The sequence below is a fragment of the Panthera tigris genome, chromosome A2 (genome assembly GCF_018350195.1).
Source record: "Panthera tigris isolate Pti1 chromosome A2, P.tigris_Pti1_mat1.1, whole genome shotgun sequence".
Classification (NCBI taxonomy): Eukaryota; Metazoa; Chordata; class Mammalia; order Carnivora; family Felidae; genus Panthera; species Panthera tigris.
The window spans coordinates 148,779,721-148,806,238 of NC_056661.1; the positions used below are offsets into that span (position 1 = coordinate 148,779,721).

General features: G+C 41.9%; 1 long non-coding RNA gene across 1 annotated transcript; it reads right to left on the reverse strand.

The window, feature by feature from the left end:
• Positions 1-4,271: 4,271 nt before the first annotated feature.
• On the reverse strand, positions 4,272-25,074 carry LOC122234879. Its single transcript, XR_006212847.1, has 4 exons — positions 24,901-25,074; positions 17,061-17,177; positions 8,827-8,920; positions 4,272-4,354 (listed from the first exon to the last, which is right to left on the reverse strand). It is a non-coding gene; the product is annotated as an uncharacterized LOC122234879 (long non-coding RNA).
• Positions 25,075-26,518: the final 1,444 nt, after the last annotated feature.

Consider the following 26,518-nt stretch of genomic DNA (forward strand, 5'->3'; position numbering starts at 1 on the left):
AGGTATTTTATGATTCTTGGTGCAATTGCGAATGGGATCAGTTTCTTTATTTGTCTTTCTGTTGCTTCCTTATTAGTGTATAAGAATGCAACTGATTTCTGTACACTGATTTTGTATCCTGCGACTTTGCTGAATTCATGTATCAGTTCTAGCAGACTTTTGGTGGACTCTGTCGGGTTTTCCATGTATAATATCATGTCATCTGCAAAACGTGAAAGCTTGACTTCATCTTTGCCAATTTGGATGCCTTTGATTTCCTTTTGTTGTCTGATTGCTGATGCTAGCACTTCCAACACTATGTTAAACAACAGTGGTGAGAGTGGACATCCCTGTCATGTTCCTGATCTCAGGGGAAAGCTCTCAGTTTTTCCCCATTGAGGATGATGTTAGCTGTGGGCTTTTCATGAATGGCTTTTATGATGTTTAAGTATGTTCCTTCTATCCCGACTTTCTCGAGGGTTTTTATTAAGCAAGGATGCTGAATTTTGTCAAATGCTTTTTCTGCATCGATTGACAGGATCATATGGTTCTTATCTTTTCTTTTATTAATGTGATGTATCACATTGATTGATTTGCGAATGCTGAACCAGCCCTGCAGCCCAGGAATGAATCCCACTTGATCATGGTGAATAATTCTTTTTATATGCTGTTGAATTCGATTTGCTAGTATCTTATTGAGAATTTTTGCATCCATATTCATCAGGGATATTGGCCTGCAGTTCTCTTAAAAATTTTTTTTAATTTATTTATTTAAATTCGGGTTGGTTAATAATGGTGTAGTAATGGTTTCGAGAGTAGAACCCAGTGATTCATAACTTATGTACAATACCCAGTGCTCATCCCAACAAGTGCCCTCCTTAATGCCCATCACCCATTTAGCCCACTCTCCACTCACTTGCCCTCCAGCAACCCTCAGTTTGTTCTCTGGATTTCAGAATCTTTTATGGTTTGCCCCCTCTTTCTTTTTATCTTATTTTTCTTTCCCTTCCCCTCTGTTCATCTGTTTTGGTTTTTAAATTCCACAGATGAGTGAAATCATATGATATTTGTCTTTCTCTGCCTTATTTTGCTTAGCATAACACACTCTAGTTCCATCCATGTTGTTACAAATGGCAAGATTTCACTCTTTTTGAACACTAAGTAATAGTCCATTGTGTGTGTGTGTGTGTACACATATATACATATGTATATATATTATATCTTCTTTATCCAGTCATCAGTCGATGGACATTCGGGCTTTCCATCATTGTTCACAGTGCTGCTATAAACACTGTAGTGCATGTGCTCCTTTAAATCAACACTTTTGTATCCTTTGTATAAATACCTAGTAGTGCAATTGCTGGGCCCTAGAAGACCTGTTTGTAACCTTTGATCACTTGACCTTTACCCCTTTTTTTCTCAATTTTCTCCTCTGAAAATGAAACTAATAATTGTATCTGCCTTATAGCACTGTGACAATTGAATTGGGGAATGCCTATAGGCCATATAGCACAGTGTCTAATTATAAACAAAGAGACAAGTGCATGGCTCTGGAGAGATATAGCCTGTATCAAATCTCAGCACCACCATTTACCTCGAACAAACTGCTTACCATCTCTATGTGTCAGTTCCTCATTTGTGAAGGGGGGCAATAATAATAGCACTGACCTTATGAGGTTGTTTGAAGAGTAAATGAGAAAATGTGTTAATCTTTTTTTTAAAGTTTATTTATTTTGAGAGAGAGAGAGAGAGAGAGAGAAAGAGAGAGAGAGAATCCCAAGCAGGCTCCACACTGTCAGCGTAGAGCCCGACACAGGGCTCTATCCCAGGAACCGTGAGATCATGACCTGAGCCAAAATCAAGAGTCAGACACTTAACCAACTGAGCCACTCAGGCACCCCAAGAAATGTGTTAATCTATATAATAGTACGTAGCACAGGGCCTGTTAATAATAGTACTAATCAACCATAAAGAGAATGTGCTGGACTCAGGATCAACCCTCTCCTCATTTGATAATGAAGGCCTTTTTTGTTTGTTTTAAATTAGTTAATTTTTGTCTGGATCATTCTTCCTATGAGGTAAATTCTGAGCCAGATAGTCCTCAGCTGATCATGGAACTGGAACTTAATGTTTTTAAACAAAGTTAATTTTTGGTACTATAAAGGAAAAATAATGGCTGGGAACAATGGCTCCTGGCGGATGGTATCCGCTTCTGAAAATGTTCTGTTACTCTCCCAGCTCACACTTGCTTTTGCCTTCATTCCACTTTGACTTCCATTTATTTCAGGATTAAAATCCATTATGTTAGGATGTTTCGTCTGGAGGTATCATCTGGGCTTAGGAGTTTAGGGGAGATGTGAGATGTCAAGGTGGGGGGTGGTGCCTGTGTGGGTTGCCCTCTGTATGTTGGCTTCCCCTGAGACGTGGCTCATATGTCTGGTCCTTAGGTGTGACCAGCCCTGCAGTTACCCGAGATGTCCATATCCCCATCAGATCCCTAGGCACTCAACCCCTCTGTAATCTCCCCAGATTGGGCTGCCCTGAATATGATGTGGAGGTTGAAGAGGTACATTTCACAACCTTCACACTCCCAGCTCGGGGACATTTAGAGACTCTCCAGAAGCTTTCTGCCAGGCAGCTTTGCCCTCACGTGAACACAAGAAACTGGTCTGTTCTCTCAAGCACTGAGCTGGGACTCCTGGACACCCCGAGGCTGCCATTGAACCCACTCAGATGGACACCTGCCATCACCGTGACTCTACAGCTTAGGGACCTGGGAGCTTCCTTGACCGGGTGTCTTCTTCCCAACCTCACCCTGGGAAACAGGGCACAGTTCTCTGCTTTGAGACTTCCCGACTCAACTGGGTATCCCCAGACGTTGACAATAATAATCCCCCAAGCGTTGATAATAATCATCTCGAAATGTGGAAATATGGATGGATTTTATTTTCTTATATAATCTTTCCTGTGCTCTCTAACGATTTTTCTGATGGTTGTCAGAAGGGTTTTGTGTGGGCATGGGTAATTGATAATGGGGATGAAGGAGTGCACTTGTGATGAGCACTGAGTGATGTATGGAAGTGTTGGGTCACTATATTGTACACCCGAAACTAGTATTACGCTGCATGTTAACTAGCTGGAATTTAAATAAAAACTTAAAAAAAAAAAAGAATGAAATGCCATTGACTTGCTGACCCCCTGGTGTCTTACATCCCTGGATCATGTATCTGTACCAACTCTGCTATAAATGGCCTGTCCCCTGTCAGGGCGTAAGTCAAAAAGCAGGAAGAATGAGTATGATACGGCACTTCCTTTACCCAGTACTGATGTCTCACTCTTGGTTCCTCGAAGCTATGGTCCACCTTCTTTGGGAGACCCTTAGTGAAGGAAGCCGGTCAGAATACCCTTAGGGATCTGAAACAGGACTGTCAGGACCTATCTTATTCACTGGCCACAAGGATTACAGGTTAAAGCTACTCTCTGTCCCAATCTCCAGTTCCCGAGCAGGGAACTAGAGTGGGGTACTAGAAAACAGCAGCTGTGCAGGGCTGGGGGCTGGGGTGGGCTGCAGCATGGGGTCTTGCTCTTCATGACCTGAACTGCAGGTTTTCAGGAGGAGACAATGAAACAGAAAGGCACTGGCCCAGAAAGGAGGCTGAGTCCACGTGTAGCTGCTGAGATGACCAAGCGCCTAGGTCTTCTTACAGTTACGTCCAAGAGAATCATGATTTCTGGCAGCCCCAGCAAGCAATTGCCACATCATCTTTGTCCTCCTTCTGTGCCAAGGGTTCCCCTCCCAGGGGAGCTCTTACATACTGCAATTGCAGGGTTCAACCCTCTGGCTAATCAAAGCACACCTTTGGGTGCCATCTTGGAGAAATGCCCAAGCATGGCCATGCTGGAAGACAGCCAGCCCTCATTGAAGAAACAGAAGAATGCATTGTCTGGGGCTCCCCTCCAGCCTGCTTCGGAGAGGTGAGAGGAACACGAGTTCCTGGCTGTCTCACCTCATGTCCAGCTAGGGTGATGACAGTGTGCCATCCCTAGCGGCTGGCTTCTTGAGGCTGCTAGAATACAAGTTGGCCAATATCTTCCCCCAGGAAGCCACTCCTTTGGAAGTTAACCCTTGTCTGGTGATTTTGAAACTGAAGGTTGCCTCCAAGTGTATATGGGGTCTGGTTATATGAAGTTAATGTCCCTGATGATAATGGTGGCTTTGGGGATGCGTTAATGACAGATTTTAAATCAATCCAGCGGTTCCTAAAATATAAAAACTTACTTACCCCAGTAGACTGGTTTAGAGGTTTCATTTCAAATCGCAAAGTTCAGAGTTTGTACAAACTACACGTTCTGATTGTTGGACTCTGGAGCATTTCTGAGGGAAAAAAATGGCACACAGATGTGGATGTTGAACACAGGTTAGGATCTTGAACCGCATTTAACAGAGCTGAGTGTTCAGGTGCGCATTGCACTAAGCTTTTTGTGCTGCAGTTATAGCCTGGGAAGATCCTTCTCCCCACAGATGGTAAAAACAAAGTCCTCAACAGTAAAGGAACATTCTTGGATGCCTGGGAGGTAGGCTCCATCTTGTTCTACGTGTGCTGGGAGTGAAAACTTGCCTGTAGCTATCCACAAGGGTCTACACTGGTGTGAAGGAGCCTATGTACTTGATGCTGTTTAATTCCATCATCATTATCCTCTAATCTAGCTTTTTCAACTTCTTCCTGATCACCTCTGGCTTTGGGGTTCATCTGACAATATGTATATTTTCAAAGGCTAAGGACTGGATCATCAAAGGAGATAGGAATATAATGTACCTCAATATAGAGGATATACATGCTGTTCTGAAACCAGGGGGAAGGATCTGGAAGAGAGGGTTTGCCCTGGGGTTGCATGCCTTGGCTGAGTAACCTGGCGTTATGTTACCTGATTCCTCTAAGCCTCAGTTTCTGCCTCTTAAAACAAAAACAAAAACAAAAACAAAAACAAAAACAAAAACAAAAACAACTTTATAAAAATATATCTTTTAAGATCTGGTAATTTAAAGATTAAGATAGCCAACATCTGTTGAGTGCCAGGAACTTTAATCACAGAGCTTGTTTAATTATCTAACTTAATGGGGCAGGTACTATTATCATCCCCATTTATAAAAGAGGAAATTGAGACCTAGAGAGGTGGGTGACTTTTTCAGACCACGTTGCAAAAGTGTGGCAAAGCTGGGATCAGACCCAGGTCTATCTGTCTCCAGAGTCCAACCGTTTGAAGCCCTGCACATGGTGTTTGGCACACAGTGAATACACACGTTTGCACATCAGGGGACACAAGCGCTTGGTTTCTGAGATCAAGTAATCACCTGTTCCATGTAATTCTTATTCAAAATCGAATTAAGGAGTGAAAGTCTTTTTCTGGCATTTTTTCCCCCTGAAAACATTGTTTCTTTCTCAAATGCTAACAGAGAACAGAGGGAATGAACAAACTGCAAATGACTGGTGACAACACCACCAAGAGTTAACTGCGTCATTTTATCGTCTTGTGGTGTGGGGGCACACGTCCTTTTAAGTTTATATTGTGTTTTACTGCTTAAAACCGGATTAGGACTCACCTTTCTGAGGAGCTTAGAATTGACATGACTTAATTAAATGTAACTTTTCTGTGGGTGGTTTGTTCAAAAGTATCCGGAAGCACGGGCTTTCTTGCTACTTTGAACTTTAGCAGCTAATAGTAAGAACATTTAGAGAGAAAAATTGATTTGATAAGGAAAGCGTGATGAAGCAGAAAAGTGATCATTTCATAACGGCAAGGTTAGCAATCATGTAAATGTATTTGAAGGGAATTATCTTTGGCAAGTAAGTCATTAAATTTGCTGGCTAGGAATAGAAAGGATGGAGGAAATGGTCTGGATTTCTATGGGTGGGTTTTTGAGACTGTTATGAAAGCTCTCTAGGTTGTATATAAAGCATATCTACCAGCTGTGATAAAGATCTTCAGTATCACCACTGAATTTGCTTGACAGGATATGTCATTTGCAGTTAGGTGCTACGAGCCTAAATTCGCAATAGTAAAAGAGCAATGATTTATGTCATTAAGAACCATACTAAATAATAAATTACTGAAAATATATCTCACGAGCAAGACACTATCCATCGAAGTAAAATCAAATAAATACTCTCATGAAGCCATCAATTTGTCATGCCTTCTGCTATTTTGATTATGTAATTAAATACAAACCCACAGTCAATGTGACAAAATGTCACTGCTATACAAGCCATCAGCTGGGCAAGCCCACATACTAGAAAGATGGTTCAAACTACAAGTTGAAACATGCCGTTTTTTTTTTTTTTTTTCGGACTTACATATTCTTATTTGCCTTAATGACCACACAAGTCATTATCCAACTACCTAGTCTTAAATACTTGTTTGATGTATTTACTGAAATAAATTTATTAAGCCTGAATCTTGGAGATGAGATATTAATTTCTCTTTGCTAGTGACAAAATCGTAGCCATCAAAACATAAAAAGAAACTCAAATTCTGGTGCTTAACTGTAAAAAAAAAAAAGTCAACATATTTCTTCTGCTACCACAAACAACCTTCCATTAGGGAAATGTTTCAGGTTTGATGATTTATTGAGCAACATAGTGGTTTATGTGCATGGACTCAACTCAATGAATGTTTTATTCCCAGGAATGAAAACTGTGGCAAGACCTACAACAAAGCCTAAAATTTCAGCAGACTCAGACTTTGCATTAAATCTGATAAGAGGGCTCTATGATATATATTACCCAGGTAAAATACGACGTCTTCTACCCTTAGGAATTATTCTTTGTGAAATGTGGAGACCAGCACACCTCTAAGGTTGGTTCTGTGAGACTTTTTGCCCTAGTTCTTACGACGATATTCAATGTGGCAATTATGTCATTGTTCTCTGCAAGAAGTACCCCAGTTTCACAGTGCCATGCCCTTGGAATGGATTTCAGAATAACCACTAACTAAAAGATTTGGGGGCATGAAAAGATTTTGATGATCAAAGTCCATGATGAAACAGACAGCACTGAACACATAAGCGATAGATTTTTATGTGGATCCAAGACCAGTTCAATAGAAACCTAACTGACCACCCTGAACCACATGGGAGAAAAAAGTATAAAGGAGTCCACGTGGGTCCTATACCCCCTTACACCTGATCTATGACACACAGAAACTTTTATAGTATCTCATTGCTCAACTCAGGCATGTCGTGGACCTTGTGATCTCATCAATTCTAAACTCCTTTGCCCAGTTTGAAGACCTACATCATCTACCCTAGTGGCCCTCAGCCTTGGCTGTACCTTGAAATCACCGGGGGAGTTTGAAGAAATTCCAGGGCTGAGGCTACATCCCAGACCAATTTGGTAAGAAACTCTGGGAGTGGATCCTAAGATCGGTATATTGTAAAGTCCTCAGGGGATTCCAAATGGCTGTCAGATTTAAGAACCACCGCATGAAGTGTCCCTTGAGCACCTCAAGTTTGTCCCTGCCACAAAGCTCCTGCTTTCTTCCCTCCACCCCTGCTCTTGTTCTTTCTCTCTTTCCTCCAAGTCATTTTTCAAGTCCCAGTTTAAACTCCACCCGGAGTCCGCCCTGACTCTACGGCCCTTCCTTCTCTGACCTCCCTGATTCCCAGTGCTATGCTGTCAAGCGACTGGAGGCAGCCTCAGCATCTGGCAGACTGATGGGTCCCCAGAGGGGAACCCTAGCACTTTAATTGGACTGTGAGAGTCTTGGCAGAAAGAGGTACACGGTATACTTTTATATCCCGACAACTCCTGGACAGGTTCTGGATGCGTAATAAATGCATAATAAATACATGTTGAATCTGGACTGCTGTTAACATATAGGGTATCTTTGGGCAATTTCGGAAAAGTATCCTTCACAGGCTAAGAATCATGGGAAGATACCTTTCCTCAAGTTCAATGTAGTTTCTGTACCTGGGAACATGTCTTGGTAAGTGGCTAAGTGGTAAGTGGTAAGTGGCCAGATTGGGGCCCCATTCAATCACTTGGCCCTGTGCCCCTGCCAGGGCACAACCTGCATGACCCTCTCCAGTGGCCCTGATATTACTGCCAGCCAAACTGATGTCAGCGTGGGAGAGGGTGACTCCGGATGCAGACAAGAGGTGCTTCCCCACATGCTGCAGCCTCTTCCAGGGCCAACTCGTGTCACCCAGATGTAGGCAAGAGGAGGGGAGCAAGTATATCCAAGCTTTACCTTTTCCTCCTTGTTTCACTGGGGCTGGTAAAGGGCAGTAGGGCTGAAACCAATGAGCTTTGTGGCACACATGAGCTGGACAACTGGACTGAAATTTCCTTTTCATACTTCAGCTAACGTTGCCATGATGGCTCCTTTACCAGCTTCTCCTGCCCCGGAGAAGACGAAGACAAGCCAGGGCCCCTGCAGTCTCTCTAGGACTGATCCAAAGGTGTTCCTTTCTGTGATAGGCCATGGAGGAGCTGGTGGACCAGGGGCTGGTGAAAGCCATTGGCATTTCCAACTTCAACCACTTCCAGATTCAAAGGCTCTTGAACAAACCTGGACTGAAATATAAACCAGTGACTGGCCAGGTAAACTGTTTAGGGAAGGGTAAGAGTCCTGCCCTTTTCCTTCTCAAACATTTGGGGCAAGTTCAATGCTGTGTACTCAGTCTTTGGGGAGGGGCGAGACAGGTCTCAGGGTCTGGTTTAGGCAGTCCAGCAGTGGGAAGGGTTTGACCTCTGCTTGGCAGTCTTTTTTTACGTGGGGGGCTCCCTCTGTGCAGCTCAAAATGCAGGCCACCTTCCCTAGTGATGGCAGGTTGGGTGTCATCCTTACCTCATACAGGAGAAACAGATCCAGTACTGTCACTCCAAGCACATCACTGTCACATGGTGGTATTTGAAGCCATGTGTTGGGGTAAATGAGTTTCCTGGAAAGCAAGTTTCCATAGAATAGAGAGGTTAAACAATGCCTTCCTCCAATTTACTTTGTCAACCATAGGTTTCATTCTTCATTGAATGCTTATTAAAGGAAGTGGGAGTAACTTCACCTTAAATCTCTTATAAGCATCCAAGATGAATTTTTTACTCTTGCTAGGTGATCCTTCTAAATGATCTATTAATCTTTCGCCAATGCTTTCTGATTATTAGATCCCATTAAAGATATCAAAGATATTTGTCCTTGGGAAGATGGCTTGTGACATTTGATATTGCCAGGTGCCCAGTTTAATGACAATCTGAATCTCTTCTATGGTTTTTAAAGCCAAAACAACAAATCAGTTTTTCAAGAGCATTTCAGTGTCTCAAGCATCAGTTTGCATGGCATGATGTTCCAAATCCACCCTGCCCACCCCGGGTATCATAGAGCTGCCTTTCCCCATCTTACAACTGCTCGTTTTTGTTAGAGGGCAGCAAAGCAGCAGCTACTTAGAATGACAAGGAATGTCAAATGTCAAATGTGACCTGCCCCAGGATGAAACTACCTCTCCTCCTACCAGCACCATTTCCGATGGAGGCAATAGAGGGGTGGGCTCACGAGTGAGAGTCCACATCCCAGCTCCACCATTTATTTCTTAGCCTTGTCACCTTGGGTAGATTTCCTGCTTCCCAAGTTGGTTTCTTTATCCACAAATTTGGGATGATTGTACTAAGTGCAGCTAACATCTACTGAGTGTTCGCTCAGAAAGGGGTAGGCATCCTAAGCTCTTTGCATGTATTATTAACTCACCGAATGCTCACAGCATCCCCCAAACCATTCTCTTGTTCTCTACTCACACGGTTGTGAGAATAAGTGGGGGTGATACTGGGAGGGCACTCAGCTCCATGCTGGGCACCAAGCTTATTATTAGCTACCCATTAGGGTTTACTCTGGCGCCCCGATCCCTGCTTCCTGCCCTCCTTCCTAGCACACCATTTGGGGCAGTTGGATGGAAGGTCAAGGCAGGGCCCCTTCTTGTGTCCTTACAGCATCTTGTGGGGAGGGGTCTGAGGGAGCACAAAACCATAGGGCACACCACAGGAGAATGCCTTCTCAGCTAGTTAATGCTCACATACTCTCCTTTGGCCTCGTTTTCTCTGCAGGTTGTCTCATTTGGAGGATTACCCCTTCCAGAATCCAGAATCAGAATAAGAAAGCTGAATCTCCTGATAAGATGACCCCGCAGATTCTCTCTCTTCACTTTATTGAAGTGTAACTCTTTCTGCCAGAGTCTGGCTTTTGCCAAACTTGTCTGAAATCATACTGACACTGGCCTCATAGGCCAGGATCTAGGCGGTGTTGTATCGAGATTGGTATGCTCAACCAGGAGCAGATTATCACAGGGAGACCTGAATTAGATAAGCAAATTACAGGGTGTCCTCTTTTGCTACCCCCACTCATTTGATCTGACGATCATCACAGGGGAACTCTGCTAACACTGAGGATCCAAAGATAAAGAGAATAAAGAATGATAATAATAACCAAAATGGATGGAGAGATTGCTATGCGCCAGCACTATTCAAAGTGCTTTTTGTATCTGTTCTCATTGAATCTTGCAACAACCACACTTTTACAGAAAAGCAAATGCAAGGATGGAGAGCCCAAGGGACTTGCTCAAGGGCATCCATGTTGTGAGTTGCTGAACCAAGTGTCAAAGACAAAAAGACTGGGAGAGCTCACCATGATTGGTCATCCTCTCCCTCCCAAGCTTCTGGAACCTTCCCTCTTTGCCTTTCCTTCTTCTTTTCCTTCCTCATCTTCCTACTCTGCCTTTAACATGACCTCATGCCCAAGAGTCAACCCTGGTGATTAGCAGAGCCTGTAAGACCCACCCACTTGCCACCCTCCTTTGAAGAAGAGCCATGGCGAATCATCAGGAGTGGGGTTGGAAAGGGAGGTGAGTCTAAACAAGGAGAATGTTCCCTATTCCATTAACCTAGAACATTTCCCTTTTTTCTACAATAATTTCTTCTTTGAAGTATTCCAATTATGCAGAAATGCAAGAGACTAATATAATGAGCATCTGGCCACCTACTTTATACATTTAACAGATGCTGACTTTTTGCCATATTGGCTTCAAACCTTAAAAAAAATTATCAATGAAATAAGTGGTTACCAATACAGTTGAGGACTACTCTGTACCCTCCCCTCCCCATTCTCTGGACTCCCTTTCCAGGAAGAAGGTCTTGCCCATCCACAGGTTGGTGAGGCGCCTGCCCCCTTTTCTGCCACTCACTTGCCTGCTTGCTCCCAGCCATTACCCTCCTCTATTCTCAATGGGAGGGAGAAGAGAAGTCCACGGACTACATTTCCCAGGATTCCCAGCCACTTCCGCTGGGTTTGGTCAATGGGAGGTACAGTCAGGCGATTGGAGGGCAGGAGGAAGAGAGAAGCCAGGTGTTTCTCCCTCTCTCTCAGCCTTGAGTGGCATCTCCAAAAGCAGTTACATTTCCTGTGTGGTCCCAGCTCTTGCCAGACAGCCTCCACTTGAATTTCTCTCTCTCATCAGGGAACATGGCTTCTGGGATTAGAGGTATCACTTCCTCCTAGGTGCTCCATCTAGGACCATAGTTCTTCCCTGCTGCTGTTAACCCCTGAGTCACCTCACTGGCTCTTCTCCCTTCTTATATCCCAGCTCTTCCATCACCTGGGTAACCAAGTCTTTGAATTAAATATCCAATGTTCAACAGTCTTAGAGTGCATTCTGTTCTCCCAGCTGGACCCTGACTGATACACTTCCCATCCATATTTTTATATTTTTACTATTTATCTACACATCCATAAATAATCTATGGGAGTGTTTTGTGTGTGTGTGTGTGCTTTCAAAATGTTATAATTTTTTTCCTTCATGTGATTATGATTTCCTTGATTAAAAAGCTTAGATTATAAGATAAAAATATTTCTATTAATAAATTACATGACATTTTTGTTTCACTTAAATTTAACAAACCAGAGGTAAATAAATAAGCTAATAGAGAGAAAGGCTGTATTCTACAAAAAACAACTTCTTATTTATTGCTGATTTTATTTTATACATTTGCATCTCAAGGAACGAGAACTTTGCCAACCTTGGGGTCCCTAATATCACAGTTCTAACAGATACAATGAATCCATCCTAAAATTTGTTCACTGTTTTTGAATTGCTGGGAATAAAGCCACTCTAGGCATCAACTGAATCTGCATCCACCGTCATAGAGAGTCTAAGGTATACATTACAGGGGTGTGTTAAGTGAATGCTTTCTACTCCATGAGTGTGTAGGAAACTTGCTTTATCTTATGGAGAGAGAGAAGGGGAGTAGCTGGGGAGGAAGGGATCCAAGGCAGGATGTGGAAAAGAAGGGAGCTTATCATGGAAAGTTGTGGGCCCTCGTGTCCCTAGTACGTCTCTTCCACCCATTGTCCTGGATTGGTCTGGAAAACAGGGTACTAGCTAACCTGGAGATCCAGGAGTCACTGCTGCTGTCCTGCAGGTCCCAAGAAGTCTTGGGACTTGATTTGACCCCTCAGTATGTAAGTGAGATCTAGCAAATGCCCACCAGCAGATGTCAAACTACAGCTGGGACCTGGAGGGATTGGAATTGCTCAGCCAGATGCCATAATGCCCAACTGCCCAGGCCTGCTTTAGTCAATCATTAAACCTACAGTAATTGCATTTTATGTAATTAAATTTTTGGACCCTACCTATTGCATTATTGTGGGATTTCACTGTACATTATAGAGCAAAAGCAGTACCATAATTTTCAGTAAAATTTGAAAAGACTCTTTTAGTGAACATTGTTGGAAATAAATATTTTTTGGCTTTAATATTGAGTATGCATGACTATAAAAATGCAAAATTTGGACATAAAAACTATGCAAAAATAATGGGCAGTAAAGAATCTTGGAAAAAACCATTTACCATGAATGTGACAGAAAATGGATTCATGGTTTTCTTATGATTAAAAAGCTTTTTCAGATCGGTAAGAAAAATTTAACAGAAAGCAAAGTTGATACATGAAACCTGGCCAGTAAACCATGTGAAAAGTTGTTCACACTAGTACCCAAAAATGCAAATTAAAACAAGCTATTTTCACTATCAAATCAACAAAGTTTAAAATAAAAGGGAAATCTATCTAGAAAGATAGAAATGTAAATAGTTTTTTTTTTTCCTATGTAGTCACAAGCGAATTTTGTTCTTGTTATTTCACATAATTTTCAAGTTTTTTACAATGGGAAATTCATTTTTACAATCAGAGAAGTATTAAGCCTTTTAAAAAATAACAAATAAGGATCCAACTCAATTAAATATTTCATACACCTACACTGTTACATGAAATTATTTTCATTCAATTGGCCTTTCAACTTTAGAAAACAAATATTCTGAATGTACTACACAGTGGAATTTGATTACATTTTACTTTTAAATTCTACCCAGCTTGTTGCTCCTCATTTGTTGTCAGTAGGGTAAATGTTTTCCCAGAAATTTCAGGGAAGGGCTTAACCCTTCAACTTGATAGTGCTGCCTACAGGCACTTTCATTGTTTATTTTTTTAAAAAAAATTTTTAAATGTTTATTTATTTTTGAGACAGAGAGAGACAGAGCATGAACGGGGGAGGGGCAGAGAGAGAGGGAGACACAGAACCGGAAGCAGGCTCCAGGCTCTGAGCCATCAGCCCAGAGCCCGACGCAGGGCTCGAACTCACGGACCGCGAGATCGTGACCTGAGCTGAAGTCGGACGCTTAACCACCTGAGCCACCCAGGCGCCCCCACTTTCATTGTTTCAAAAAGGTCAGCCCTTGGGTAAGTTGGGGAGTATTGGTGGGGATCAAGAAGAGGAACTTGACCATCATTAAAATATAACAGAAGACAGGTAGTTTGGGGTTACCACTGTGTTTGTGCCCCAGGACCTTTGCCATTGCTATTCTCATTGCCTGGGATGTGCCACCCTCATATATGGGAGTGTTTCTCTGCCTGATATTCTTCTGGTCTTTGCTCACTAACCATCTTCTCAGGCCTCAGTGAGGACTTCCTTCACCGCCCTATTTAAAATTAATCCATCTCCTATGGTAATCTCTTTCCTTTCTTTGTTTTCTTTTCCACCATATGATATATATATAATTTATAGTTTGTTGGCTTGCTTGCTCTGTTTCTACCCAAAAGAATGTAAGCTCTATGAGAGCAGGACTTCTGGTCTGTTCTGTTTGTTGTTGTATTCTCTGTTCCTCAATCCTATATTTTGAATAAATGGACGAATGGATGGGTAGGTGGGTGGGTAGGCGGATGCAAGGTGTGCTTATTGTTTTTTTTTAAATTTTTTTTTCAACGTTTTTTATTTATTTTTGGGACAGAGAGAGACAGAGCATGAACGGGGGAGGGGCAGAGAGAGAGGGAGACACAGAATCGGAAACAGGCTCCAGGCTCCGAGCCATCAGCCCAGAGCCTGACGCGGGGCTCGAACTCACGGACCGCGAGATCGTGACCTGGCTGAAGTCGGACGCTTAACCGACTGCGCCATCCAGGCGCCCCGAGGTGTGCTTATTGTTATTTTACACATGAGAAAACTGGAACCAAGCCTCTTCATTCTTACACTTCCTGGCACCTACCCACATAATCTGAAATGATTCTACAAGTGACTCAACAACTAATTATATATATTTCTTATTTGAGAGAGAGAGAGAGTAAGGTGCATAAGTGGGGGACAGGGGCAGAGGGAGAGAGAGAGAATCGTAAGCAGGCTCCATGCTTAGTGCAGAGCCTGACACACGGCTCTATCCCATGACCGCAAGATCATGACCAAAGCCAAGATCAAGAGTTGGTTGCTCAACCGACTGAGCCACCCAGGCACCCCTACAACTAATTATAAACTTCAGGGACTATATGACATTCTTAAACGGGAATTGAATTGACCATTTTGGAGTCAGGGGTGATACATGGAGAATGTCAGTTAACTCATGATCAATTTTTTACTCCTGTCCTCACTTGGGTATAATTGTAAGGGCTAAAATAATCATTGAAAAACAATTCATATTCTCCTCCTTCAGTTCTGTTTGTTTGATTCCATACCAGAAACAAGTGAATTCCTTTTATTAGCAATTCCTTCCTAAATGCGATTTGAACAGGGCTTGGTGATAAGCCATAGTCCCAGGATCTTTTCTACCAGTGCACACCTTCAGAAGGCCAGGCCAGGGAGGCAGTGAGTGGAGGAGAATGGCCGTGGTCCTATTCTCCATGAGTCAAGTGATGCTAGCAGCTCAGGAAAGCAGCAGGGCCAATCACAGCCTATTTGTCAGCCTTCCAGGGGTCTTAAGCTGTCATAATTGGAAAAACTGTATTCCACTGCCTCAACCTTGGACGAATCCTGGAAATTAAGGAAAGATAGTGGCTGTCTCATGTTGATCGATAAGTGGAATTCATAACCCTTGCTATCTTCCTATGAACAGAAATATTCTGATTTTTCCAGTTTTGATTTCTTCCTTAGTGCCTGTTCTAATTTTCCCAGGGTGGCTGTAACAAATTACCACAAAGTTGGTGCCTTAAAACAGCATAAACTTATTCTCTCACAGTCCTGTAAGTCCAAAATCAAGGCCATACTCCTTTTGACAGCTCTAGGGGAGAATCCTTCCCTACCTTTTCTGGCTTCTGGTAGCTGCTAGCAATGCTTGAGGCTCCTTTGCTTATCAGAAAGGGGACAGGATTCCAATGTCAGCCTCTGCTTCTATAACCTTCTTATAAAGACACTAGTCATTGGATTTATGGCCCAATGTACTCCAGTATTACCTCATCTTAACTTATTATATCTGCAAAGACCTCATGGTCAGATAAGGCCACATTCTGAGACCCTGGGTGGACACAGACTTTTGAAGGACACTATTCAACTCAGTACACTGGCAACTCAGCGTCAGTTACCATGACCATAGTTGAAGGCCCAATACTTGTGAGAATGTATTTATGGACTTTCTTGAACAGGACTTCCCTTTAGCATTAGTTTGTTACCCAAATAGCTAAAAGAGCATCTGAACGCCATCCGAATCATATTTAGGCCCATTGTTTCCCAACAGCCTGTTTGCTTCTGTACGTATCCATTCTCTCCGCTTTCTGCCTGTATTACCTTACCCAAGGCGAAGCATTGTCAGCTGTGTTTGCAAATGTTGGCAGCTCCCCTGGCACCATGCCTTTGCATTTGCCAGTCTCTGTTCTCTGACATGAGAATTGCGCCTTAGGAAAACAGACACCTGTTGCCTCTGCAGAAGAGCCCAAATTGCCTGACATGACTGAAGAAGTTTCCGGATCTTTATCCACCTGGCCTACGGGTAGTTTCCTCTTCAGATCCAGGCCCAGCGGGGGCCAAGATAACACACTTAACGTGATCACAAATGAACTTAACCATTTCCTTGGGGTCACTAGCCATTATCTATCTTACGGTAGATGTAGAAGGCAGAATTAAGACAGCCTTCAATGACCCTCACTCTTGTATAATCTCCTTCCCTGGAGTGTGGAGCTTATGCATATGATAAGATAGTACCCAAACATTGATGTGATATTGTATGGTAAAGGGGATTTTACAGATGTAACTAAGGTCCCAAATCAGCTGACCTTATGACAGGGAGATCGCTGGGGTGGGCCTGACCTAATCATGTGAATCCTTACTTGTGTTACTTCTGCTTATTAGACAATCCGTTGCACTGAAAATGACAGAGAAGAAAGGAAATATAGGGCAAACCATCGTTCCTTTTCTTTTCAGTACATCCTCAATCATCTGTAAGCCAAATGTAGAACCAAATGTGGGAAAATGCATGCATATCCAGAAATGAAATAAAAACAATTGAGTTAGTTTTATGCAATCTTTCTACTATTGTGGTAAGAATGACATATATACATGTGTATGAGCTCCAAAATATAGCTGTAACATTGATGATTTTGCATATGAGTTAAATGCTCTCCTATTTGCATTTGAAACTGATATTGCAGAATATAAAGATAAATAGTAAAATTCATGCTAATAATTTTCAACTTAAAATTTTCTTTACTTAAAATGACATTAAATAGCAAATTAAAAAACACTATGGTGGAGAGCGACTACGAGCAAAAATTAAAAGCTTTATATTTTAGTACCTTTAATAGCATTTTTTTCCTCCCGGGGATAAGGGCTCTGCATTTTCATTCTCCATTTAGTTCTGCAAATTATGTAGTCAGCCATGGACTCAGATTTCTTGTTTTAAGCAGTTACAACTACAGAAAGACACAAAACTAGAATGAACTCTGTGGAATTGGATTAGGGTTGGTGTGAACTCATGAGTTTCCATATGGATGGGGTGGCATAGAAGTAGAGATGTAAAGATCCATATAGCTATAGATATGTATGTACTATTCTCCATTAAAAGAAACTAGGTTACTTGGAAAGCTAGATGACTCCAGGATTGAATCAGGGAACAGATTTTTCCACCGGGAAGTGAGGGAGTGCTCAGTGACTGATGGGCTTCTGCCTAAAGGCACAGAGACCAGCTCAATTAGAGCATAAAATTAATAATGACACTAATGGATTATGACCCATTGAATAAAAGAGGAATTCATGGAACCACTCTGAAATGAATAAATAAGGACAGAAGACTCTCCCTCACCGTATACTGTCAACTAATATGCAGGAGAAATAATGGAATCAGAGGACCATGATTTTAGCCACCATATTAATAATTAACCCATCCAAGAAACATCAATTGATACTTAAACTAATAAGTGGGTAAACATTTGATAAGGGATAAGATATTTGTCTAGTCTTAAAGTACCTCTTTACAAAATGCTTATTAATTGCTATTATGTACTGAGTGTGTCTCCCCAAATTCATATGTTGAAATTCTAACCCCCCAATGTGATGGTATTAGGAGGTGGGACCTTTGGGAGGTAATTAAATCATGAAGGTAGAAGCTTTATGAATAGGCCCTCATAAGAAGGGCCTCATAAGAAGTATATTAACATATACTTGAAAGCTCGAAACACACCCACTTATGATCTCACAGTTCTGTAAGTCAGTAGTGTGGGTGGCTTCAATGGGGTTCTCTGCTCTGAGTCCACCAAGATTGAAATCAAGCTGTCAGCCAGGCTAGACTCTTACCTGGAGTCCTCTGGGGAGGAATCTACCCTCTAAGCTGGTTCAGGTTGACAGGACTCCATTTACTTTTTTTCTTTGTTAATTTTTTAATGTTTACTTATTTTTGAGAGAGAGACAGACAGACAGAGCACGAGCAGGGGGAGGGGCAGGACTCTGTTTCTGGAAGCTGTAAGACCGAGGTCCCTATTTCCTTGTTGGCTGTCAGCTAGGGTCCAAGAAAAGCCCCCTGAACCTACAGGCTGATCTTGGGTCTTTGCCTTGGGTCTTCTTCATCTCCTTGAGGTAGACCTTCCTAGAGTTGAATCCCTGTGACACTTCAAATCTCTCTGACCTCTGCCTCTGTTAACAGCCAGTGAAAACTCTACTTTTAAAGTACTGATATGATTGTGTCCACTAGATAATCTCCCTTTTGCCATATCATGATCATAAGAGTAACACCACCGGCCAAAGTCATAGAGCCATCCTAAGTTTCTGCCTATTAGCCCACCTTAATCAAGGGCTCAATTTAATATTACCAGTAATATGACAAATCGAAATTGTATACCACTAGGATGCAATGAGAAGAACTCAGCATCACATCTGTGATATTCCTGCCAAAGTATAATTTAAATACAAACTTGAAAAACATCAAACAATCCCATCATAAGACACATTTGACGAAATTAGTGGTCTGTAATCTTCAAAATAGTCAAAGTCCTGAAAGTCAGAAAAAAATTGGGGGAACTGATTGAGATCAAGAAACACAAAAATACACAAGAAACAAATGTGATGTGTGATTCTGAACTGGATTCTTTTGCTATAAAGACGTTATTGGGACAACTGCTATACCTTGGATGGGATCTAAAATTAAATGCCATCAATGAATTACAGTTAATGTTCTCGTGTTGAGGGTTGCAATGTAATTATACGGGAAGCCCTTGTATGTAAGAATTGCACACTAAAGTATTCAAGGGTGATGGAGCATCATGTCAGCAAATCACTCAGAAAGAAAAGCTCTTCCTACTATTTCTGCAGTTATTATTTAAATCATTTCAAAAGAAAAAAAAAGGAAATCATTAGTCAAGAAAACAAGAAAAATAGGCTAGATTCCCAACAGAATTTAAAATAAATGATTTTAAAATAAATTCTTTTTTCTTTTTAAATTTTTTTAAATGTTTACTTATCTTTGAGAAAGAGAGAGAGAGAGAGAGACAGAGCACAAGTGGGGGGTGTGCAGAGAGAGAGAGGGAGACACAGAATCTAAAGCAGCTCTCTGAGCTATCAGCACGGAGCCTGATGCGGGGCTCAAACCCACAAAGTCTGAGATCAAGACCTGAGCTGAAATCAAGACGCCCAACCAACTGAGCCACCCAGGTGCCCCTTGTTTTGAGTATACAAGAAATTAAATGAAAACCAAAGAAAAGGATCTGTTCCCTTTAGGATGTCAGTTTGTAAAAATGGAGAATTTGCTAACTGGAAGAAAGTGGAATTGAATCAGAGTGAGTTAGAAAACTGGTCTGAGTAGTTGTCAGACTAATGATGTATCACAATGGAAAAGCTGAAGCTCAGAGGGACAGAAAAATAGAGTATTTGTTTCTCCAGTGTGTTGGGAAAGTAATTCACATTTTTTATAATACAATTGACTCCTGACCAAGCCAGGTTTGGACAGTGTGGGTCCACTTACACATGGGTTTTTTACAGTACGGCCTTGTAAATGTATTTTCTCTTCCTTATGGTTTTCCTAAGAACATTTTCTTTCCTCTAGCTTGCTTTGTTAGAATACGCTATATAATACACATAACGTGAAATATGTGTTAATTGACTGATTATGTTATCAGTAAGGCTTTCCATCAACAGTAGTTAAATTTTTGAAAAGTCAAAAGCTGTATGTGGATTTTCAGCTGCTCGGGGCAGAGGGTGGGGGGTCGATGCCCCTAACCCCTGCACAACTGTCTAGGGGTCAACTGTATACAGAAGTACAAGAGTTTTGTCAGGGTCCCAGACCACTCCTTGTGGTTACAGAAAGAATGGCCTTCCTTTATAAAGCAATAAGCAGGGTTTACGCTAGTTATGTTTAAAATAATTAATACTGATGGATTATTTTTACACATTTCTCCTAGAATTCAGCATTTAATAAATACATAGGGACTACTCTTTGGTTCGGTAAAAGAAAGAAAGAAAGAAAGAAAGAAAGAAAGAAAGAAAGAAAGAAAGAAAGAAGGAAGGAAAGAAGGAAAGAAAGAAGAAAGAGAAAGAAAGAAAGAAAGAAAGAAAGAAAGAAAGAAAGAAAGAAAGAAAGAAAGAAAGAAAGAGAAAAAGAACACTGGCTTTTTTTTTTTTTTTTTTTTTTTTTTTTTTTTTTTTTTTTTTTAGAGCTCTGTTGGTTTCTGCACTTTGCACGACCCGTATCCAAATACAATCTTATCTTTTGTTAAGCTGTTGGCTGACTTCCCCAGCACCATGACTCTGCATATACATCTTCCTCACTCTGTCTTTAGATTTAGGGCTTTGGCCTTCGTGGGCATAAGCCCTAGGATTGTCACTCTTTCTCCCACCAAGGCAAGGGCTGTGGAGTCTCGGAGCGGGTAGGCTTCTGAAGATCCAAAATACCCATAAGCTCTAGCTCATGCTTTCTAGTGACAACCTCTTTTCCTGCTGTTAGTTACTGTAATAAAGCAACATATACGTGACCCATACATACTCCAGTATAAATCAAATACCAAGTATTTTCTTAAAAGTCCCGAAATAGAAATAGGTTCGTAAAGTGGTGAATTGGAACCGACAACTCTTGCTAAAGTATTATCTCCATATCCACCAAAGTGAAGTTCCCTCTCTGCTGCCTGCCTCAGATTAGTCGCTCCAGAAAAGGCTCTTCCTGGACCCCACACTCTCCACTTCCTGGCAACAATATGAATTTAGTTCTAAGGCCCTAGAACTCCTGAATAAATTTCCTTAATTTTTGCTTGGGCTTTCAGAAGGGGGAAAAAATGATTTCGGGAAAATAAATCTCTCTACTCGTTTCTTCTTTGATTCCAGCACTTTAAGACTGCAGCTTCTATCTTTCAGCATTGCTTGATTTATTTCTAAGCCAAACGGGTAATATTCTAAAGTGGAAAATCCTGCTGTAATTGTGTTCTAATGGCTTATAACTCTATTCAGCTCCACCTGTAAGCTAGACGCCAAGAATCCGGACCAGGATTTTAAACACTTGCTTCCTCATAATGATCAGCCTTGCAACATCGTGCATTACGAATCTACGAGATGAGAGGCAGCACTCTCATCGCTACAAGCTCGGATAAAGATGCAGGTGTGTGTCCCTAGAGCCACATCCTGCTTCCTTGTAGGAGCTGAGTGAGAGCTGGCAGCAAAAGGGGCCTCGGTTTCCGTACAGTTGCGCACTCGGGGTTGCAGCAGAAATGACCGGGCTGATTTAGGAGATCACAGACTCTCAGAGCTGGTGGGATCTTAGAGGCACTGGAGGTCTTCCAGATCTTCAACACCACAGGCTGGCAAATCCCCAACCCCCTCAGGTGACCAACAATTCACTTTTCCCAATGAATAGTTAGAGAAATCTTGTTGTTTAGAGGGGTCTTTGTGATGCTAAGCTAAAACGGGCTTTCCCACATCTTCTACCTGTTGATCTTCATTCTGTACATGCTTTGACCACACAGGACAGGTTTTACCCTATTCGAAAATCTTCTGAATATTTGATGTAGCTGTTATATCCCTATGTTATACCCAATTGTTTGTGGTAAATACCGCCAATCAATTGATACAGTTTAAATGAATTAAATGCATCTTGAATAATTTAATTTGTTAACAAATTTATTATCCAATAAATTAATTTGTTAATATTAAAGCTCATGGCATTAATTAATATACTAATTCATTAATTCAATGAATACAGATTAAAATGGACGTGCCTTTAGGTTGATAGTGGTAGCTTTAAGAGAAGGAGGATCAGGCTGAACTTTAGAGGATTCCAGCCCGCAAATTAGTGAGCTCATTCTGAGGCCAAGGTCACATCTACAGCATTGTAGATTTCAAAATTCTTTCTTGTTTGTTCACTCAGGAGTGATCAGGGTGGGGGGGGGGGGTTGATGATCCATAATAATCTACTTCATAAAAAACTGATGAAGATGATGGAATTCTCATTTACATCACTGTTCTCAGAGATGTGCCCATCAAGCAGACTAGAACATGCGTGTATCTGCTGGCCACACATTATCTTTCCATTAGATAAAAAGCCTTTGAGCACTACTTGAATATCAGCAGTGATTATAATAAAAAAAGTTAAGCCCGAGGCACTTACTCTTTGTCTGAACTCACAGCTGAGCACACTGGCATATGCCTGCTGGCCAGAGAGCGGACTCTCTTTCCACAGTGCTGGAGGGAGAGTCTGACAAATTCTGGATGAATGATTCTTCTTTTAAAATATTCTTTATCTGCCACAAAAGTGCTGCATCAGCACATTTGTGTATATGGCAGCATGTCGTGGTTAGGAGTCTCGGCTCAAGTCAGTAAGTATTTATTAACTGAATGAGTGAACAAATGAATCAGAAATCATTGGATAGGACAAGCTCAGTGGAAATCTGCCAGAATAGAATATATTTTACGTAAGTTTGTTACTTCTTAGGGAATAGTTTGAAATCACTGTCTTTGCAGATGAGGTTTATAAAAGCTGCCGCCCAGGGCTTCTTCCTGTAAGTCAGGAAGCACTCCAGTCACTAACATTTGTAACTGGACTGGACTAAACACTTGTGCACCCCCAAAATTCATATGCTGAGACCCTAACCCCCAACATGATGGCATTTGGAGGTGGGGTTTAGGTTAGTTGACAGGGTGAGGGCCTCCTGATGGGATAAGGGGCCTAACAAGAAGAGAGAGAGATCTCTTTCTCTTTCTCTTTCTCTTTCTCTTTCTCTTTCTCTTTCTCTTTCTGTATACATGCCTGCCAAGGAAAGACCTTGAAAAGATGTAATGAGAAGGTGGCAGGTGCTCACCAGCAACCGAATTGGCTGGTGCCTCCATCTTGAACCTCCCAGGCTCCAGAATTGTGAGAAATAAATGTTAATTGTTGAAGCCTCCCAGGCTGCAGTGTTTTATTATAGCAGCCCGAGCTGATGCAGAGCATAAAGTATCTTTCAGAGAAGCAAATTGGTTCTGAGATGAGATGCAGGGTATTGCTTTATTACTTTGTATTGAAGAGGGTGGCATTCCTGACGTCTTCCCCCACAAACTCTAGGAAGGTCCCACGGAGGACTCTGTAGGTCCTGTGCTCAGTCTGCAGTGGACTGCAGGGGTTGCAGGGAAGGACTGGATGGATGGTCCCAGTCCTTAGATAAAGGAGGATGTGAGACTGGGGAGCTGAAATGTGGAAAGGGACTTCAGGGAGTGGAGCAGGATTAGAATTGTGTCTATGAGCGATGCCCCAAGGAGTTAACTAAGGACAAAAAGAAAGGTGAACAGCCTTGAGGTCACCACTGAGGTTACAAATTATGGATGCAGAGTTGAGTAATGTGTAGATCGTTTTAACTTCCTGTAGGAGAACCTGGCTACCCAGAAGGAGAGAGGCAAGAGAGTTGGCTACTTAGCAGTGGGGATCAGCAAGGCAGTTAAGAGCAAAAGATTCCAGGAGGCTTACTGGTATTGAGTCACTAACCCTGAAATAGAAAGTGCTTCAGAGAAGTTAGGCAGTGAGTGTTTCAAAGCAGAGGGAGACTGCCCACATGAATAGGTACGAAATGGTTACAGTCAATGAACCTGGGAGTGTCCCGCTACCCCTCTCCCCCGTTGCTTAGGTTCAGCCACTTCTCTGGTTTACCTTTATGTGGAGGCTCAAGATCTTCTTGTCCCCAGCCAACGTATCTCTCTGTGTTCTCTCCCATTTGTTTAATTCCATTTCTTCCTTGCCCCTTCAAACTTGAGGCTCCAGTGATTAATAACAATTATCTTGGGGCCCAAGCTGGGGGAGAGTTTAGTTAAGACTCTGCTGCCACCTAGTGGTCCTTGGTCGCTTTACATGCCTGTGGCATTGAGGCTAGGAAAGAGGCAAGTGAAAACCAAGAGAGCTGACTATATGGATATGAATATCCAACGGGTCTGGGGTTCACGCTGAGAATAAAGGGGAAAAAATTAATTGGTGTGATAATGACAGAAGAATAAGGACTTGTAGTCTAAGAGAATTTCAGAGTTTGAAATCTTGACCGTGAAGGAATATCAAGTGAGGATTGATTCCAAAGGCATGGCTATGGTTTTGTGTACCTGAAAATGTCCTGAAGAGAGAGGTTCAAGTTGAAGGTCAAAGAATCCAGGGCCAGGTTTTTTCAAGGGCCATTTACATTCTCCATTTAGAAATGAGTTCTCCTGTGTTAGAGTCCATGTTTCAATAATATTTTTCCTCTTCCACACTTCCTGACACATGGTTTATAAAAGGTTATTTGAATGGATTTGAAGTTTGACACATCATTAACGGTGATTATAGAGGATGGACTGGAGATTACAACCGTGAACTGGTTGGCCTATATTTTAAATATGATAGAGTTTCAAATATTTGGTCTTCTCAAGCCAAGCAGCTATTTTCTTTTTCTTTCTTTTTTAAGTTTATTTTATTTATTTTGAGAGAGAGAGTGAAAGCAGGGGAGAGGCAAAGAGAAAGGGAGAGACAGAACTCCAAGCAGGCTCCACACTGTCAGTGCAGAGCCCGACGCGGGGCTCGAACTCACTAAATGTGAGATCGTGACCTTAGTGGAGATCAAGAGTCAAACACTTAACAGATTGAACCACCCAGGCGCCCCCAAGCAGCTATTTCCAACCTTCCAGTGATTTCCCCTACGCATCTCTACTAGGCAGATGATGTCCACATACCTGCTACTTTCCAGCTTCACGTGTATCTTCCTAGGGCAGGAAAACATCCTGGATGTTGCTACTCCTTGCCTGAAGCGGACGCACCATATTCCGCAATTCCCCTCTTGCCTTCCCTGCCACTTACTCTCCACTGTGAACTTTCTATAAGATTTTCATCGAGGGATTCTTAATCTGGGGTTCATGGATCCCAGGCTTTGGGGAAGCCCCTGAAATCAAATGCAAAAATTTATTTTGTGCACACTTGTTTATTTTCTCTCATTAAAAAAATTTTAATTCTTAAAGGAATGTGTGGCTCATGAAAGAACAGCCCTTGCTTCAGGCAATTTGACTTCCTTTGATCTCAGGCAAGTTTCTGAACCACTGAACTCCATCACCTTTCCCTCCTTTCTGCGTTTGTAAAAGTTTTTCAAAGTTAACTCACTCAACTTTTCCATGCTTGTCCAAGGAAGTCTGGAAACCCTGCATATCTACCCACTGGGTTATCTATCTTTTGTGCATACTATCCTCAGTCAGCTGAGTCTTTGGCTGAGCCAGAGGGTTTCCCTTCTCCACTCCCCAATGGGCAGAGGATTTCTAGACATTTTTTCCATTCCTTACCGAGTGGATTCTACATTTCTTCCAACTGAGAGCTCAACCAAATCATATGCTTGACTCATTCTTGCTGACCTTCGGATTCTCCCTGGGGCCCATTAATTCTAGGGCTGAAGCTGGCAGTGGTTCCCCAAACATCCAGGGCCTGAAGGACCGACTGCTGTCCGGTCCTTTGAACACTTTGATGAATACTCTGGTTACCTCGTGATTCTTTTTTGAAGTTTATTTATTTATTTTGAGAGAGAGAGAGAGAGAGAACAGGGGAGGGGCACAGAGAGAATCCCAAGCAGGCTCTGTGCTGTCAGTGCAGAGCCCGGGGCTCAAATCATGAACTGTGAGGTCATGACCTGAGCCAAAATCAAGAGTCAGATGCTTAACCGACTGAGCCACCCAGGCAGCCCTGGTTACCTCTTGATTCTTAAGACAGCTTTATAGGCCAACTTATCTATCATGTAGCTTCCTTGTCAGTTGTGATAACAGACATTATTTTTTTGTAACTTCTTACTATGGAAAATTTCAAACATATACAAAATTAGAGAGAATAGTATACTGACTGTAATGTACAGTTTACTCAGCCTTCATCATTTTATGACCAATATTATTTCATCTGTACCCCCTTGCTTTCCACTCCTGCCCCTGATTATTTTGAAGCAAATCCCAACATCATGCCCTCTCATCTATAAATATATCAGTAGATATCTTTAAAAGATAAGAATCCTTAATACCACATCACATCTAAAAATTAGCAAAAACTTTCTGAAGTTCATTGAGCCTTAAATAATAGTGGTTGAAGGTGGCTCTTGTTCAGAAAGAAAACCTCAATTTCAGTCTTGAGCTAAAAACAAAGAATCACAATTAAATTTTACAACTACTAAGACACCAAGTCAGGATATTTTGCCTCTATTTCTTTTTCTTGTTTTTTTTTTTTTTTAGTTTAGTTATTTATTGAGAGATAGCAAGCTAGTGCAAATGGAGGGGCAGAGAGAGAGAGAGATGGAGAGAGAATCCCAAGCAGGCTCTGCACTGG